This window comes from Mauremys mutica, chromosome 23 (genome assembly GCF_020497125.1).
Source record: "Mauremys mutica isolate MM-2020 ecotype Southern chromosome 23, ASM2049712v1, whole genome shotgun sequence".
NCBI lineage: Eukaryota > Metazoa > Chordata > Testudines > Geoemydidae > Mauremys > Mauremys mutica.
The window spans coordinates 20834437-20848491 of record NC_059094.1 but is presented as its reverse complement, the minus strand read 5'-3'; the positions used below and the strand labels follow the sequence as shown (position 1 = coordinate 20848491).

Genomic DNA, 14055 nt, shown 5'->3' with positions numbered 1-14055 from the left:
GACTATCGCTTATTAGCACAGTAGTGTCTAAGAAGTGGACCTCTTGTGTGGACTGGTCCAGGCTGAGGTTGATGGTAGGGTCAATAACTGTTCTTTTTCATTAGGTCACGAGAGGCCTGATTTTGTATTTAAGGGCCTCGTGTTCAGCTCATCAGGTGACTGTCACTGGTCTGTGGCAATAGATTCTCTTCAGAAAAGCATTTGCTTTCTGCCAAGCACGAAGAAGATTGTTCACTGGGCGGATGGGCTCTCCAAGCGGTACAGGGAAGGTGGATAAGGTAGTCTGACTTTTCTGTCTTGTAGCAGGATCGTGAATCGGGAAACGTGGCTGGAGAACAAGATGTGAGCTGTCGTCGTCTCTTGGCTGCAGTGGCTAGTTGGAATGGCAAAGGGCTGAGTCAGTCTATGGGGATAAGAGGCCAGATGTTGCTGGGGTTAAAAATGGGTGGGAGACCTGAAGCATGGGCTGGGCCTGTGAGCGGCATATGTGGTGGGTTAGGGATGGAGTGTGAGAATGTGTAGCCCACGTGGCCAGTGTCTATGATGCAGGGTGGGTGTCAACAAGACAGCTTCTGTCCTATCGGCCGAGGTTGTTGCTAAAGTAAAAGTATTTTGTCTGCTAATAGATTTCACTATGAATTTAAGGCCCCTGGAATTGACTGCAGGCCGTGGCACTGAGATCTCATTACTGTAATGGACATAAACCACATGACAGCCTGAGAAGTGTCACTGAAACCAAAAGCTTCAGCCATCCTTAAATAAAAGGTTAGGGACCTGTCTGGGTCCTGACAGCTTAGTGCCTAGTCCTGCAGACAGTTGGCATGACGGAGAGAATGGAGACAAATGGTGGGCCCCTTTATCGGAACAGGAAGAAGCATCAGCATCTGTCCATAGTGAGTCTCTAGTGTGATGTGGCCTCCAGGCCGTTTGCTTTCCTATCAGTGCAGCAGTGAATGGGGAATCCACACCTGGACTCTTGGCCCAGAGGCTGATGGTACAGACAGGCAGGAGGCTCGTGAGCTGAATTGTTCACACACAGTTGCTGATTCAGCCGGCGGAGATGGCAACGTCTGACTGCAATAAAAATCAAACAGTGAATCAGGAATGGGACCTCAGATTAGACAGGGACCTGTCAGTCTTCTGGCCACTCAGAGAATTACCACCGCAGATCTATGGCTTGGGGTTACCTGTCATATTCAGTGGTGTTTTCATGGCCACTGCACCAAACCACCTAAGGCAGATTGTACAGTCTGACAAAGGCTGCTTCAGCATGACACCATGTCCATGCTGTTAAAGCTGACTGTGACACAGGGTCACAGAATGACAACCTGTGAGCAACAAATCCTTGGACTGATCTGGACAAATATTTGATAACATCAGTGTCAGCTACAGCTCCACTGGGTGTCATTGCAAACAGCCTCCATCTGGGTGACTGGCAGAGAGGCTCCACAAGACTCTATATCTTATAACTCCATGAAAATAATACGGCAGCCAACATCCTGTCCGAGTGTCAGGAACAAATCAGTGTCTATCCTCTGCTCCAGTGTCGTAATAACCATGCGAGACCGTCAGTCTGTCTGTCTGTCTCTCTCTCTGAGAATCTGATCCCATTCTTCACTTGAAAGTACCATAAGTCTGATAACTGGAGGGGAGAGAAGACAGAGGGCTGGTCCACACTAAGAATCGGGGTCGAACTAGGGTACGCAAATTCAGCTACGTGAATAGCGTAGCTGAATTCGAAGTACCCTAGTTCGAACTACTCACCCGTCCAGACGCCGCGGAATCGAAGTCCGCGGCTCCAAGGTCGACTCCGCCACCGCCTTTTGCAGTGGTGGAGTACCGGAGTTCGAACTATCGCTTCCAGAGTTCGAACTATCGCGTCCAGATTAGACGCGATAGTTCGAACTCCGAGAAGTCGAACTCACCGCGTCGACCCGGCTCGTAAGTGTAGACTAGCCCAGAGATTGTCAACGTTAAAACAGGAAATACCACTGGATGCAACTTCACGTAGTATAACGCCTGCAAAATGCTAGAGGGCCATCCATGGACTAGACACTCACTCACAAACACTCAGATGGACTTGGAGACTTGGGACTTGATTGCCTAGAGAACAAAGTCCCATGGAAATGTAAAGACGTGTCTCCAATTTCGTAAGCTTTGGAGGAGGTCCAGTAGGAGTCAGCGATAACCAAGCTGATATTAACCTCCTCTGCAATGCACTGAAAACCTACTAGCAAGGGCTGGGAAGGAGGTGGATGTTTTATGCACTAAGTCTGACTTTGTGCCAGGGTATTTTCATGTACAAAACCTCCTCCCACTCCATCTTACTTCATTCTAGACTCGCATCTGAATGGGGAAGCAAAAGCACATGGCTAGTAGAATATGCCAGCAAGCCCTTTCTGGTAAGTGAAACAGAGAGACCAGCTAGGGATGTTTTTCATCGTGTGCCCTCTCTGGCTTTACAGACTTCTGCCACAGCTTCAGCGTTGAACCTGAGCAGCAAGAGAGACCAAGACACCTGGGGAGTTCCCTTAGCCTGATCTTGCTGCTGGTATCTTGCAGGAGGAACTCTTCCAAAAGCAAAAGGGAAAATCCCTTTGTGACCTGGTTTTGGAAATTATGTAAGTGTGGTTTTGCCTGGGCTAGTCTAGCTGTCAGGCATATCAGCTGCCTTTCTGGCAGCATTTTCAGTGCAGCTGGGAATATTTTGCTAATCAATAAATGATTCTGATGACTGAGAATGAACAACAATTGACCTTTATAAAGCCAATACAGAGACTATATTTGTCCAGTGGATGCTGCTGCTATCCCCTCTGCAAATAAAGAGCATCACCCAAGACAGTGAGCACAGCCATATCTATGCATGCCTGCTAGAGATGTCCCATCTGCATGCAGTGCTGAGTGTTGCACGTTGAATGCAACTGCAACTATGGATCACAAGTAGTGATGCATACAAAGTACATCTAATCCTTCTTCACCAACGCCCCAAGGGTCTCATTCAGGACTGTTCCTGTGATTTCCTAGTTCTTTGCACAGATTATTTTTGCCGTATCTCAAGCATAAGGGCATCCACCACTTCCTGTGGAAGACCAACCACAGCCTAATAGCTACCCCATGCATTTGGAAGAGGAGCGTGTCAGTGAGTGGCTATCCTCCAGCACCTCATGGTGACCTCAGGGGAACCCTGCAAACTGCCTCTCACCTCAGTTTTCCATCTTGGACTGCTCAATAAACTTCACCTATAAGCTTTTTGTGGCCAAAACCACCCCTCCTTGGGGTCTAGATATTTTAACATCAAAATAAACTCCAAGTGCCAAATTAAAGTTCAATAAAAGTCCACACAAAACAAATTTTTCTCTTCCTACATTCAGGCCTTCCTGCCCGGGACTGTCCTGCTTTGGTAGGCCACTCCTGGCTTGGAGTCTTAGGCTTTGTCCAGCACCCCCACCCCGAAACAACAAAAGTTTTACGACGAAAAGCGCTGGGAGAGCTCGCCTGCCAACAAAGCTACCGCCACTTGTTGGGAGTGAAATTTTTTTGTTGGCAGGAGAACTCTCTCCTGCTGACAAAGAGTGGCTACACTGCACATCTTTTAGCGGCATGGCTGTAGTAGCACAGCTGTGTCACTAAAAGGTGCGTAGTGTAGACATAGCCTAAGTCTAAGACACTCTGCTGGAGCCTACTTACTCTGCTCTCCCTACGCAAGCAAGCATCCACCCTCCTCTTTGCTGCAGCCTCCCGCTATTCTTTATAGGGAAATCACCTGATGCATACCCAGGTGGGGCTTCTTAGTAATCAAGGTTGGCTGGCCCCAGGCGTCTCTAACCAATAAGCAGCAAGCCACACTGCTACAGCCTAGTGCCAGCTAAAAGAATCTAATTATCAAGGCCTACCTTTTCCAAAACAGCATTTGGGGTGGCTTGGCTGAAGGCTGGCATGCTGGGAGGGTATTTGCCTTAGTAATTCTTCCAGCTCCACTTAAAGATTTTACTAAAGCTGAAATTTCCCTCTAGAAACCAAAATAAAAGCTGCGAAGGGCTGAGTCCTAGTTCACAGTCCTGTTTGTCAGTGTTTTGGAAGCCTCATCTTTAGAAATTAATATGTGACAAGAAGAGCAATGCATGCAAGCCATCTTTCTCCTCTAGCTGCACCTCTTTTTTAGTTTGTGCGTCCCATAGAAAAATGGCCACTGGACTGAGAATAAAATGGCTTTAATGAATAGTACACACAGAACACAAATTCTGTGTCAGTAGTGTGAAAAATTGCTGTGAACATGGATCCCAACAGCAAAACCAGTGTTGGTGACAGGATAGTGATCAATTTAACAAGATGATCATTCTTGTTGTTAGCAAGGAAAATCACCTGCTAAAGGGCTAACATGTTTAATTAATAACCATCAATTGACCAAATATTAGGGTCATGGTGTGAGTCACTTATGTTATCAATATGCTACTGGCTGCTTTTCTTTTCCTGCTTTGGGGTAACAATTACTACATATGGGGTTAGAGCGTTAGTCAGCAGATGTAACTCTTACTAGACCTTCGAGCATCTTAAACTGCTATTTCCAAACTGCTGCTACAGTATGGTGTTCGCTCGGCAATTCCTGCAGTGCTTCGGCTGTTTGGTGCTCAACATTTGAGTTTTATTTTAAGTCAGAGTCTGTTGTCATCACAATGGCTCTTTGTTGTTAATAGATTTTTGTGAAGCCCAGAAGCTCAGTGATCGTCGTGCCGGAAAACACTGGCTTTGTGCAGATGTGAGTGGGAAGTACAGCTGAAAGTTGCATGGGTGCTACGTGCCATCGAAATAGCTTTGAACAAAGATGTGAAAACATCCATTTTAAAGACAGCAAATCACTTTGGACTCCGCAGAGCTATTATGTAAACATAAGAGAGAAGATCAAGATTAACTTAAAAAGTGGACAGAGGTTGTGTTAAATACTTGGCCTGATTCTCCCTTGTCTTGCAGCTTGTGTCATCCTTTACACTTGTACAAAGTGAATGTACAATGCTACCATTCTGATTCTATTCTCTTTCCAAGCACTCATATATATCAGAGAGAGACAACATAGGGGTTTTCTGTCTGCTTTCCAGCTATTTGTCTAGGCCCAAGGTACAACACACAGAAGCATCTCATTCACTGACTTTTGTGTTCCAGGTAAACAAAAGCCAAGGTAGTGGCACTGTGGTCACTCTGTCCTAATTTCACTCTAACAAGTTGCCACACTCCTTTATATTTTGTATCAAGGTTAGAGAAATCCTGGCTTCCTGATCTTTATTTTTCACTCTCGCTCTGCTGTTGTGTGGGGAACGTTCCTGAATAAGCAGGACTCCTCCCTTGGCCTTGCCTTTCTTTTTTGAAAAACAAACCTGGTTTCTTCAGACAAATTGATAACACTTGTGCTTCCAATTCTGCTCACCCCTTGGCCTGGGTTTGCAAGTGTAAGTGCAGATTATGAATGCATGTACAGGGTCTGATATTCCTAGGAAGAATACTTTATAACTGAAATCTCTCTTCTCCTGGGGATGAAAGCAAAACAAATTTAAGGATTAAATCACACAAAGGTATAATCCCCAAGGGAAACTTACTTTAGTTATTATGATTATATTACGATGTACGCCTCAGTACAGCAGAAGCAGTGTGAATACCATTTCAGTGGGGAATAATTTTTAGTCTTACTGCATATAGTACATTATAATGCATTTCTGGGAGCCTGATGAATAATAACTGCAATGCTTAGATTTCTTTGCTTTCTTCAGTTTATTTTGGCGTTCCTAACCCACTCCCCTTTGTTTGTTTGGTTTTTGTTTTTAAGACCAGGTTATCCTTAAGATAAAAAACTGCAATAATTCAGTTAGAGAATCTCTAACCAAATGTCCTACACAGTATGTGTGCTTCATGTTTGTGTAGGGTTTGAAACAATAACCACATATGAAGCATTTTGAATACTGTAGTCCTGACTTCCCAGTGTGTAGTCAGTGACACCTGTGCTAAGTGAGTGTCAAACACAACCATTCTGATTTGGGAACGTTTGATATACACTTAGCATGAGTTTGATTACACAAGGTGCAAGGCAGTGGAGAATCAGGATCTGCACTTATTTGAATCACACACTGATACAAGGTATTGATCCCATAATGTACCACACTACTATAGCAGGTCAGTCCCCCAAAACAGCTTGTGGGACTGATATTTGGTAGCAGTGCCTTGTGGGATTGATGAAAATACTATGTAGCACATACATGGTATTTTCCATTCTCCGAATGCTATACCAGAAAGGAAAATTATTTAAATCCACCAGTAGAGAATGTGGCTGTGAAATCTTAAGAGATACTATAGTGAAGCAGGGTACATTCCTGACGTTTGAGCAATTAGGAAGGAAGTCAGACTGTTTATTTAAATATTTTTTCCTTTTATCAGCTTGAAGTGTGTTGCCTTTTAATTTTATTGGATGTGCCTTTCTTCTTGTATTCTGAGAAGGGTAAACAGGAGCTCTAAATTTACTTTCTCTACCATTCATTGTTCTATACACCTTTAGTATGGTCATCTCCATTTGTCTCTTTTGTCAGCCAAATACACCTTATCTTTTTCTCTCTCCTCCTATGGAACTCTGTCTATTCCTCTAATCGTTGTCATTGTCCATCTCTGAGGGTTTTCTAGAACTATGTTCTTTATGAGATGGGGTAACCAGAACTGAGCACGTGATTCCAAGTGTGGGTTCCCACTGATTATATCATGGCATAATATTTCAGTAATCAGTGTTGTTGTAGTGGCGTTGATCCCAGGATATTAGAGAGAGAGTGAGGTAATCATAGGATCATAGAATTGTAGGATTGGAACAGACATCAGTAGGTCATCTTGTCCAGTCCCCTGCACTCAAGGCAGGACTAAGTAATAACTAGACCATTCCTGACAAGTGTTTGTCTAACCTGCTGTTAAAAACCTCCAATGACGGAGATTTCACAGGTTTCAGAGTAGCAGCCGTGTTAGTCTGTATCCGCAAAAAAACCAGGAGTACTTGTGGCACCTTAAAGACTAACAAATTTATTTAAGCATGAGCTTTCGTGAGCTACAGCTCACTTCTTCGGATGCATAGAATGGAACACACAGACAGGGGATATTTATACATACAGAGAACATGAAAAGGTGGAAGTATGCATACCAACAGGCAGAGTCTAATCAATTGAGATGAGCTATCGTTAGCAGGAGGAAAAAAACTTTTTGAAGTGATAATTAAGATGCCCCATAGAAGGTGTGAGGGGAACTTAACATAGGGAAATAGATTCAATTGGTGTAATGACCCAACCATTCCCAGTCTTTGTTTAACCCACAGTTAATAGTATCTAGTTTGCATATTAATTCAAGTTCAGCAGTTTCTCTTTGGACTCTGTTTTTGAAGTTTTTTTGTTGCAAAATTGCCACCTTCAAGTCTGTCACTGAGTGGTTAGAGAGGTTGAAGTGTTCTCCCACTGGTTTTTGAATGTTATGATTCCTGATGTCAGATTTGTGTCCATTTATTCTTTTGCGTAGAGACTGTCCGGTTTGGCCAATGTACACAGCGTCCTTAGGCAATTTGTTCCAGTGCTTAACTGCCCTGACAGTTAGGAAGTTTTTCCTAATGTCCAGTTTACACCTCTCTCATTTCAGTTTAAGCCCATTGCTTCTTGTCCTAACCTCAGAGGTTAAGGAGAACATTTTTTCTCACTCCTCTTGTAACAACCTTTTATGTACTTGAAAACTGTTATCATGTCCCCCCTCTGTCTGCTCTTCTCCGGACTAAACAAACCCAATTCTTCAGCCTTTCCTGATAGGTCATGTTTCAATCCCTGCAGGACCCCACTCAACAGGCCTTCTAGCTTGACTGTGAACCACTGATAACTACTCTCTAGGAACAGTTTTCCAACCAATTCTGCACCCACCTTATAGCTCCATCTAGACTATATTTCTCTAGTTTGTTTATGAGAAGATCATCTGAGACAGTATCAAAAACCTTACTAAAATCAAGATATACCACATCTACCACTCCCCCCCCACCCCATGCACAAGGCTATTAGAAAGAAAGAAAACTATTAGGTTGGTTTGAAATGATTTGATGTTGATTGTTACTTATCACCTTATAATCTTCTTAAAAATGGGCATCCTTTCATCTGCGAGATGGTGGGAATTGCAGCCTATAATGTAGATGGTTTGCAATGTCTCATGTGACTGAATAGTCCAATCTGAGATTTGCATGATCTTTGGCTGTTATTGCAAATGTCTGTATCTTGGTTGGGAGCTGCTTGCTTCCTCTGGGCTCTTTTCTCTTCAAGCTTTGGGGGGCCAGCTTCTATCATGGACTTTGATACCTGATGGAGATGACGGTGCCACTTGTTACGCTCACTTGTCAAGATTTCCCATTGGTCAGGATCAATTCCAAATTCCTCCATATCTCATTTGTATGTGTCTTTATAGCGAAGCTTGGGCCATCTGTTGTTGTTGTTCCCTCTGATAGCTCCCCGTATGGCATGTCCTTGGGTATGCATCCATCTTCCAACCTACTCAGATGGCCCAGCCAATGCAGTGTTCTTTGCTTAAGCAGGGCTGTCACACTTGGTAAATTTGCCCTTCGAAGAACCTCTGCATTGGTGACTTTATCCTGCCATTTGGTGTTGAGTATGTGGTGTAAACAACGTAGGTGGAAACTGTTTAACCTTGTCTCCAGATGAGCATAAGTTATCCATGTTTCCCCACCATACATGAAAGTGCTGAGTACGCAGGCTTGGTACACTAGCATTTTGGTCTTGATGGTAAGCTTTGAGTTGTTCCATGCTCTTTTAGTTAGTCTGCTAAAAGTGGTGGCAGCCTTTCCAATGCGAATATTTAGTTCTTCATCCAGTGAGAGGTTGGTGGTCACTGTATCTTCTAGCTGTACGCAAACTGACTGCTTGATTATTTGCTCCATTATCTTTCCGGGTACAGAAGTTAAGCTGACTGGTCTGAAATTCCACGGGTTGACCTCATTTCCCTTTTTATAGATTGTCACTGTATTTGTCCTCTTCCAGTCCTCTGGAATCTCTTCCGCCTTCCATGAGTTTTCAAAGATAATCAGTAATGGCTCAGATATCTCCTCAGTCAGCCCCTTGAATATTCTAGGATGTATTTGGTCAGGCCCTGCCGACTTGAAGACACCTAACTTGTCTAAGTAATTTTTAACTTGTTCTTTCCCTATTTTAGCCTCAGATCCTACCTCATTTTCGCTGGCTTTCATTATATTAGATGTCCGATTGCTCCTAACCTTTTTGGGGAAAACTGAAACAAAAAAGGCATTAGCTACTTCTGCCATGTCCACATTTTCTGTTATTGTCTTTCTCTTCTTATGGAGCAATGGGCCTACCCTGTCCTTGGTCTTCCTCTTGCTTCTAATATAATTGTAGAATGTTTTCTTGTTACCCTAGTTTAATCTCATTTTGTGCCTTGGTCTTTCTAATTTTATCCCTACATGTTTGTGTTGTTTCGTTGTATTTATCCTTTATATTTTGACCTAGTTTCCACTGTTTGTAGGACTCTTCTGAGTTTCAGATAATTGAAGATCTCCTAGTTAAGCCAGGATGGTCTCTTGCCATACATCCTCTCTTTCCCATGCATTGGATAGTTTACTTTTGTGCCCTTTATAATGTCTTTTGAAAAACTGCCAAGTTCTTGAAGTCCATTCTCTTTATTACGCTGTTTTCCCTTCTGCCATTCCTTAGAATCATGAACACTATCATTTCATGTTCACTTTCACCCAAGCTGCCTTCCACCTTCAAATTCTCAACCAGTTTCTCCATATTTGTCAAAATCAAATCTAGAATAGCCTCTTCTCTACTTGCTTTCTCCACCTTCTGAAATAAAAAATTGTCTCCAGTACATTCCAAAACTTGTTGGATAATCTGTGCTCTGCTGTATTATTTTCCAAACAGATGTCTAGGTAGTTGAAGTCCCCCATCACCACCACCAAGTCCTGTGCTTTGGATAATTTTGTTAGTTGTTTAAAAAAAGCCTCATCCACCTCTTCCTGGTTACATGGTCTACAGTAGATCCTTACCATGACAGCACCCTTGTTTTTTACCCCTTTTAGCCTTACCCAGAGACTTTCAACAAGTCTGTCTCCTATTTCCATCTCAACCTCAGTGCAAGTGTATACATCTTTGATATACAAAGCAACACCTCCGCCCTTTTTTCCCTGCCTGTCCTTCCAGAAGCAAGCTGTACCTGTCTATACCAATATTCCAATCATGTATATTATCCCACCAAGTCTCTGTGATGCCAACTATGTCATAGTTCTGATTATTCACTAATATTTCTAGTTCTTCCTGTTTGTTCCCCATACTTCTTGCAATAGAAGTTGGTCCAATAAAAAATTTGCCTCACCCGCCTTGCCTCTATAATATTTCAGTGTAATTCTCCACCCTTCCTTAATAACATACAACATCTTGCCTGCTTTTTTTCTTTTAATGACTACTGCACGTTGAGCACATTTTCAGTGAGCTGTCCAGAATAGATTAGAAGGACAGGGAATTGTTTGATAACAGTCATGGAGAACTGGGGAGGCAGAAAAAGCAAATAAATACCAACCTTCAAAATAGGAAAGGGTAATATTGACAATTCCCATCCTCTAATATTATTTTTATTTGTATTGCGTAGTGCTTAGGCGCCCCAGTTATTGACATGAACCCATTGTGCCAGGTGCTGTACAAAGACAGTCCTATCTCAAGGCACTTACAGGCTAAATAAATGTAGCTTTTTCCCCCTAGTAAAATAATGAAACAGATATTTCGAGGGGGAGGGGGATCATAGAATCATAGAATCCAAGATCAGAAGGGACCATTATGATCATCTAGTCTGACCTCCTGCAAGATGCAGGCCACATAAGCCGATCCACCCACTCCTGAAATAATTCTCTCCCTTGACTCTGCTGTTGAATGCTCCAAATCATGATTTAAAGACTTCTAGTAGCAGATAATCCACCAGCAAGCGACCCCTGCCCCATGTAGAAAGTGTTGGACCCATGGACAATGAGCAGCACTGAGGTGTTACAGACCATTGAGGATGCCAGGCCCATGAGCAGTACCGAGGGTTTATCAAGAATTTAAATTGCCACTAGAGCCCCGCTGCCAGAGCCCCTGGGTGGTGGAGGCGGCTCAGGCGGTGATTTAAAGGGCCCTTTAAATCACTGCCAGAGCCCCTGGCTGCTGCCGCTACCCCTGGGGCTCCGGCAGTGGGGCTTGGGTGGCAATTTAAAGAGCCTGGGCTCTGGTCGCTGCAGGGAGCCCAGGGCCCTTTAAATTGCCACTGGAGCTCACAACATCTCTGTCAAGTAGGGAAGTGCTATTAGCCTCTCTGTATCTCATTTCTCTATCTGTAAAATGGGGATAAGTGACTTGACAAGGTCACACCGGAAGTCGTTTGCAGAGCAGAGACATGAACCCAGGTCTCAGACTAGTGTTCTAACCACTGGACCATCCTTCCTTTCCAGTCTTGAAATCAATATCACTTGCACAGATATACTGTTTATAGTTCCGGAGCAACTGCCCCAGAATACTGTGCTGCGTGCAGAGCACTTCATTACCAGCAAGATATTGATTGACATATTGGAGGGAGTTCAGAGAAGAGCAACAAAAATAATTAGGGAGTAGAGAGATTGACTTGAGAGAGTGATTTATGAGGAAAGATTAAGTGAGATAAATATGTATACTTGGCTCACCAGCAGCTAAGGAGGGGACATAGGTCTGCAAATATTTAAAGGTTGTAAATAATCAAGAGGGAGAGGAATCACCTGTGTTGGTCCATTCTTATTTATAATTTTGTGACTTTACATGCTATTGTAAGATGCTATTTCACAGCCTGTCTTGGCCACACAGCCCATCTCAGAGCTCCCTGTGGAAAAGGCACGTTTGGAAGCTAAGGATTCATTGTTGTATGAAGGGGGAATTCATGGGGCTGGTGCTCACAAGGCAGTAGCCGAACACTAGTGCTTGTCTGATGATATGGCCGCATGGCGAAGACAGTGCTGCTTTGTTTCACCTGAGTCTGTGTATCAGGAGAATGAGTCTAATATTTATAAATGCAATATTAAACCCCCCCGCACAGCCCCAAACTATCAGAGATCTTTCACTTGGCTTTCAGGAGGCTGGGGACCATCCCCACTGTCCCTTCATCTGCAGCCCCAGCCCTCGCTCTGGGATGCTGCTTGCCCAAGATGGAGACATGGCACCTTTGCACTGAAGAACAATTTTAAAGAATAAAATATAAGCCCCTTTCAGCAGACTGCACTCCTTCAGCTGGCCCCTAGCAAATGTTTATAAATCCCCCCTGGCGGCAGCAGCAGCACTGCATTTCCACTGCTTCATTGAGCCAGAGACAGTCTGGCATTCAGGGGTGCTAAGAAGTTTAACTTTGCCAAGTCACTCACTCTGCTCCCTATGGCCAGGGCTTTGAAGAGGATTTCTGACCTGGAGCATCAGAAGTGAAACTCAAAGTGTGTAAAAGCAGCAAAGAATCCTGTGGCACCTTATAGACTAACAGACGTTTTGCAGCATGAGCTTTCGTGGGTGAATACCCACTTCTTCGGATGCAATAGTGTGTAAACCACTGTGGAGCTAACCAAGACATTTTTGTTAACATCACTTACATCAGTTGCCATAGTAACTACGGTGCTTGATTATTATGGAATAGCAGAGCAAATAGCCACATAAAGCCTGTGGATGTTCTCGGTAAATTGGGTAAATTGGAGCTTCCCGTTGTTCCACGAGCCATAGGACTGGTTGGAAAATTTTGAAATATTTCAACAAGAAAAATAATTGCCAAGATTTTCACACAAATGGTTCCCATTTTTCAAGCAGCATCTGAGACAAGAGGGGGGGAGAGAGAGAGCTTCATTCCTTCACTCTCCTGTCTCCAACAGTTACCACAGCTACTGGGGCAGTCAAGGGCTCTCCCCCAGAACACAAGTCACCTTCCGAGCACACCAGACTGTCTCCACCAGGCCATGCGTTGGTTCTGTGGATTAACGGGCAAGTTTGAAATGTGTGCAAGTGCTCCCACATGTGGGGTCAGTCCAGCTCCTTTGCTCTGGGCGATAAATCGTCAGTGTAATTGGGTCACTGCACCTAGAATACAGTCTTCAATTCCAGGCACCTCAGTACCAGGAAGGTGCTGACAAACTGGAGGGGATTCAGACAAGAGCACCAAAATGAGGGGCTGGAGGGCTGGGTCCTCAGGGAGAGATGAGGTGAGCTAAATACATTATGCTCACCAAAATGGCAACAAACAGGGTGAGAGTATGAGAATGGCTTGCACGTATTTGGAGGTTGTAAAATCAAACATCATGTTGTGGCTATAAAGCCACTGGCCACATTGGGGCACAGTGCTTCCTGGGGTGCAACAGGAGTGAGCCACTGCTGCATCCCCCAGGACAAGTTCCACTGGGTTACAGGTAGAGGCTTCTTCTCCCCTACGCTCCCCACCAACTCGAGGAAGCCTGGTGCAATGTTGGCTCTGATAAGAGGCACATTGTCCATCCCTGCATTTACAATGGGCAGCTGGTGTGCAGGCTAAAAGGTAATAAAGGTAATAATTGGAGATATACCAATCTCCTAGAACTGGAAGGGACCTTGAAAGGTCATCGAGTCCAGCCCCCTGCCTTCACTAGCAGGGCCAATTTTTGCCCCAGATCCCTAAGTGGCCCCCTCAAGGATTGAACTCACAACCCTGGGTTTAGCAGGCCAATGCTCAAACCACTGAGCTATCCCTCCCCCCAGCTCTGAAGATGATGATAGTAGTAGCTCTAGCCATAGGCTCAAGAAGGAGTGAAACCAAGGAAGGAGATCTGTATTCAAGGCTGGGTGACAAGGTGCCACAGCCTAAAGCTAAAGAAGGTGCCTTCAGGTTAGACAGAAAGAAACTCTCCCTTACGGTAAGACCCTTTCCGCAAAGAGAAGGCAGCAGTAGGGGACAGGAGGTCCCAGGATTGGGTATTTTCCACAGAGAGACTAGATCCCTCATCTAGGGAGAATACAGGCAGGCAGCTGGATTTGA

The 14055-nt window shown here is 44.2% G+C and overlaps 1 long non-coding RNA gene across 1 annotated transcript in view; it reads left to right on the top strand.

The window, feature by feature from the left end:
- LOC123355258 overlaps positions 1-4768 on the top strand; it is a 32517-nt gene extending 27749 nt beyond the window's left edge. The window contains exons 2-3 of the long non-coding RNA XR_006575037.1: positions 2466-2621; positions 4695-4768. This is a non-coding gene — a long non-coding RNA (uncharacterized LOC123355258). The remainder of the gene's footprint in view (positions 1-2465; positions 2622-4694) is intronic.
- Positions 4769-14055: the final 9287 nt, after the last annotated feature.